Below are 4807 nucleotides of genomic sequence, written 5' to 3'. Positions count from 1 at the left end.
TTGGAAAATCAAATGGAACACTTTGGCTGAGGTGACAGATATCAATAGCCTCTAAACTGAGTTTCACTGCGAATATCAGGTTAATTCAGTCAGAATTCCACAGGCAGTCAGCTGGAGGGGTGGATGAATCCTGCAACAGTTGGTTTCCTTGTGACTAAAAAAGCCCAATATCATTATGGATTCTTGCATTTCTTTGGCTTTTTCTCTTTTTTCTTATTTATCATGGTTTGTAATGAATTTTCTGATGTGAGCTTTGGTTTTGAGGCTGGCATATTGAGTTCAGGGCACAAGAGGAAGGTTCTTTTCAATCAGGGCACAGCTGTGGCTTGCTCCAATTTGCTTGCTGTCATTATTTTGGGTGCCTCAGCTGACTTTTGGTTTCTTCAGCAGCAATTTCTTAATGTTTTCTGGGTCTGAGTTGGTTTTGCCTTCTACCTTCCCAAATTTTGTATTCTGATGCAATACAAGCAGAGTTTGGACAGAGTAGCCATTATGAAAGAAAAAAAAAAAAAACACAGCAAATTGCCCTTTCAGGATTAGAATTCTACAGGCAACACGACCAATATGAGTTTCTGTGTTTTGGAAAATGACATGGAACCGTTCTGCTGAGGGGACAGATTCTAATTCCCTCCAAATACAATATGAGTGAGATTTTGAGGTGAATTCAATCAGAATTCCAAAGTCAGTCTATGGAAGGGGGGATGAATGTTGAAACAGGCAATTTCCTTTTGTCTAAATCCAGCCAAATATCACAAAGGACTCTTGCATTTCCTTGGCTCTTTCACATTTCCCTTATTTATCAAGGTTTGAAATGAAATTTCTGATGTGAGCTTTGGTTTTAAGGCTGCAATATGGAGTTCAGGGCACCGGAGGAGTGGCCTTTTTCAAACAGTGTACAGCTGTTGGCTTGCTCCAATTCTGGCTTGCTGTCATTGTTTTGGGTGCCTCAGCTGACTTCAGCTTTCCTGAGTGGCAATTTCCTAAATGTTTTCTGGGTCTGAATTGGTTTTGCCTTCTTCCTTCCCAAATTTTGCATTCTGACACAATGCAAACAAGAGTTTGGACAGAGTAGCCATTATGAAATAAAAAACACAACAAAAGGTGTTCGAAGCATATAAATCTACAGGTAACAGGACGAAGGTGAGTTTTTGTGTTTTGGAAAATCAAATGGATCACTTTGGCTGAGGTGACAGATATTAATTGACTCCAAACTGAGTTTCACTGCGATTTCCAGGTTAATTCACTCAGAATTCCACAGGCAGTCAGCTGGAGGGGTGGATGCATCTGGGAACAGCCGGTTTCCTTGTGACTGAATCAAGCCCAATATCATTATGGATTCTTGCATTTCTTTGGCTTTTTTCTGATTTTCCTTATTCATCATGGTTTGTAATGAATTTTCTGATGTGAGCTTTGGTTTTGAGGCTGCAATATGGAGTTCATGGCACAAGAGGAAGGTTCTTTTTCAATCAGGGCACAGCTGTTGGCTTGCTCCAATTCTGGTTGCTGTCATTGTTTTGGGAGCCTCAGCTGATTTGTGGTTTCTTGTGTGGCAATTTCCTTAATGTTTTCTGGGTCTGAGTCGGTTTTGCCTTCTTATTCCCATATTTTGTAGTCTGATGCAATACAAGCAAGATTTGGACAGAGTAGCCATTATGAAAGAAAAAAAAAAAAAACACAGAAATTGCCCTTTCAGGATTAGAAATCTACTGGCAACATGATCAAGATTAGTTTCTGTGTTTTGGAAAATGACATGGAACCCTTCTGCTGAGGGGACAGATTCTAATTCCCTCCAAATTGAGTGTGAGTGCGATTTTGAGGTGAAATCAATCAGAATTCCAAAGTCAGTCAGTGGAAGGTGGGTATGAATCTTTAAACAGCCAGTTCCTTGTGTCTAAATACAGCCAAATATCACTAAGAACTTGTGCATTTCTTTGGCCTTTGTCTCATTTGTCTGATTTATCATGGTTTGTAATGAATTTTCTGATGTGAGCTTTGGTTTTGAGGCTGGCATATTGAGTTCAGGGCACAAGCGGATGGTTCTTTTTCAATCAGGGCACAGCTGTTGGCTTTCTCCAATTCTGGCTTGCTGTCATTGTTGTGGGTTCCTCAGCTGACTTTTTGTTTCTTGAGTGGCAATTTCCTAAATGTTTTCTGGGTCTGAGTTGGTTTTGCCTTCTTCCTTGCCAAATTTTGTATTCTGACGCAATACAAACAAGAGTTTGGAGAGAGTAGCAATTATGAAAGAAAAAACAAAACAAATAGGCATTTGAAGTTTTGAAATCTACAGGTAAGAAGACTAAGGTGAGTTTTTGAGTTTTGGAAAATAAAATGGAACACTTTGGCTGAGGTGACAGATAGTAATTGCCTCCAAACCGAGTTTCACTGCGATTTTCAGGTTAATTCAGTCAGAAACCACAGACACTCAGCTGGGAGGTGTGGATGAATCTGGAAACAGCCATTTACATGGCAATAAATCAAGCCCAATATTACTAAGAACTCCTGCATTTCTTTGGCTTTTTCACATTTCCCTTATTTATCATGGTTTGTAATGAATTTTCTGATGTGAGCTTTGGTTTTGAGGCTGGTATATTGAGCTCAGGGCACAAGAGGAAGGTTCTTTTTCAATCAGGGCACAGCTGTTGGCTTGCTCCATTTCTGGCTTGCTGTCATTGTTTTGTTTGCCTCAGCCGATTTGTGATTTCTTGAGCGGCAATTTCCTAAATGTTTTCTGGATCTGAGTCGGTTTGGCCTTCTTATTCCCCAATTTTGTATTCTGATGGAATACAAGCAAGATTTTGGCAGAGTAGCCATTATGAAAGAAAAAAAAAAAAAAACACAGCAAATTGCCCTTTCAGGATTAGAAATCTACAGGCAACTCGACCAATATGAGTTTCTGTGTTTTGGAAAATGACATGGAACCCTTCTGCTGAGGGGACAGATTCTAATTCCCTCCAAATTGAGTGTGAGTGCGATTTTGATGTAAATTCAATCAGAATTCCAAAGTCAGTCTGTGGAAGGGGGGGATGAATCTTTAAACAGCCAGTTTCCTTCTGTCTAAATCCAGCCAAATATCACAAAGTACTCTTGCATTTCTTTGGCTTTTTCACATTTCCCTTATTTATCATGGTTTGTAATGAATTTTCTGATGTGAGCGTTGGTTTTGAGGCTGCAATATGGAGTTCAGGGCACTGGAGGAATGGTCTTTTTCAACCAGGGCACAGTTGTTGCCTTGCTCCCATTTTGCCTTGCTGTCATTGTTTTGGGTGCCTCAGCTGACTTTTGGTTTCTTGAGCGGCAATTCCTAAACACTTTGGCTGAGGTGACAGATATTAATTGCCTCCAAACCAAGTTTCACTACGATTTTCGTGTTAATTCGGATAGAAACCACAGACACTCAGCTGGGAGGTGTGGATTAATCTGGAAACAGCCATTAACAAGGGAATAAATCAAGCCCAACATCACTAAGAACTCCTGCATTTCTTTGGCTTTTTTCTCATTTTTCTTATTTATGATGGTTTGTAATGAATTTTCTGATGTGAGCTTTGGTTTTGAGGCTGGCATATTGAGTTCAGGGCACAAGAGGAAGGTTCTTTTTCAATCAGGGCACAGCTGTTGGCTTGCTCCAATTCTGGCTTGCTGTCATTGTTTTGGGTGCCTCAGCCGATTTGTGGTTTCTTGAGCGGCAATTTCCTTCATGTTTTTTGGGTCTGAGTCGGTTTTGCCTTCTTATCCCCATATTTTGTATTCTGATGCAATACAAGCAAGATTTGGACAGAGTAGCCATTATGAAAGAAAAAAAAAACACAGAAATTGCCCTTGCAACATGATCAAGATTAGTTTCTGTGTTTTGGAATATGACATGGAACCCTTCTGCTGAGGGGACAGATTCTAATTCCCTCCAAATTAGTGTGAGGGCGATTTTGAGGTGAAATCAATCAGAATTCCAAAGTCAGTCAGTGGAAGGTGTGTATGATGCAATACAAACAAGAGTTTGAACAGAGTAGCCATTATGAAATAAAAAACACAACAAATAGGCGTTTGAAGCTTGGAAATCTACAGGTAACACAACCAAGGTGAGTTTTTGTGTTTTGGAAAATACAATGGAACACTTTGGCTGAGGTGACAGATATATATTGCCTCCAAACTGAGTTTCACTGCGATTTTCAGGTGAATTCAGTCAGAATTCCACAGGCAGTCAGCTGGAGGGGTGGATGAATCCGGGAACAGCCCGTATCCTTGCGACTAAATGAAGCCCAATATCATTATGGATTCTTGCATTTCTTTGGCTTTTTTCTCATTTTTCTTATTTATCATGGTTTGTAATGAATTTTCTGATGTGAGCTTTGGTTTTGAGGCTGGAATATGGAGTTCAGGGTACCGGAAGAATGGTCTTTTTCAAACAGGGCACAGCTGTTGGCTTTCTCCAATTCTGGCTTGCTGTCATGGTTTTGGGTGCCTCAGCTGACTTTTTGTTTCTTGAGCGGCAATTTCCTAAACGTTTTCTGAGTCTCATTTGGTTTTGCCTTCTTCTTTCCCAAATTTTGTATTCTGATGCAATACAAGCAAGAGTTTGTTCAGAGTAACCATTATGAAATAAACAACACAAGAAATAGGCGTTTGAAGCTTAGAAATCTATAGGTAACACGACCAAAATGAGTTTTTTTGTTTTGGAAAATTAAATGGAACACTTTGGCTGAGGTGACAGATATTAATTGTCTCCAAACCGAATTTCACTGCGATTTTGAGGTTAATTCAGTCAGAATCCCTAGTCACTCAGCTGGGAGTTGTGGATGAATCTGGAAACAGC

The sequence above is a fragment of the Oryctolagus cuniculus genome, unplaced genomic scaffold (assembly GCF_964237555.1).
Source record: "Oryctolagus cuniculus unplaced genomic scaffold, mOryCun1.1 SCAFFOLD_98, whole genome shotgun sequence".
Classification (NCBI taxonomy): domain Eukaryota; kingdom Metazoa; phylum Chordata; class Mammalia; order Lagomorpha; family Leporidae; genus Oryctolagus; species Oryctolagus cuniculus.
The sequence above is the reverse complement of the archived record's forward strand: the minus strand, read 5'-3'. Positions refer to the sequence as shown.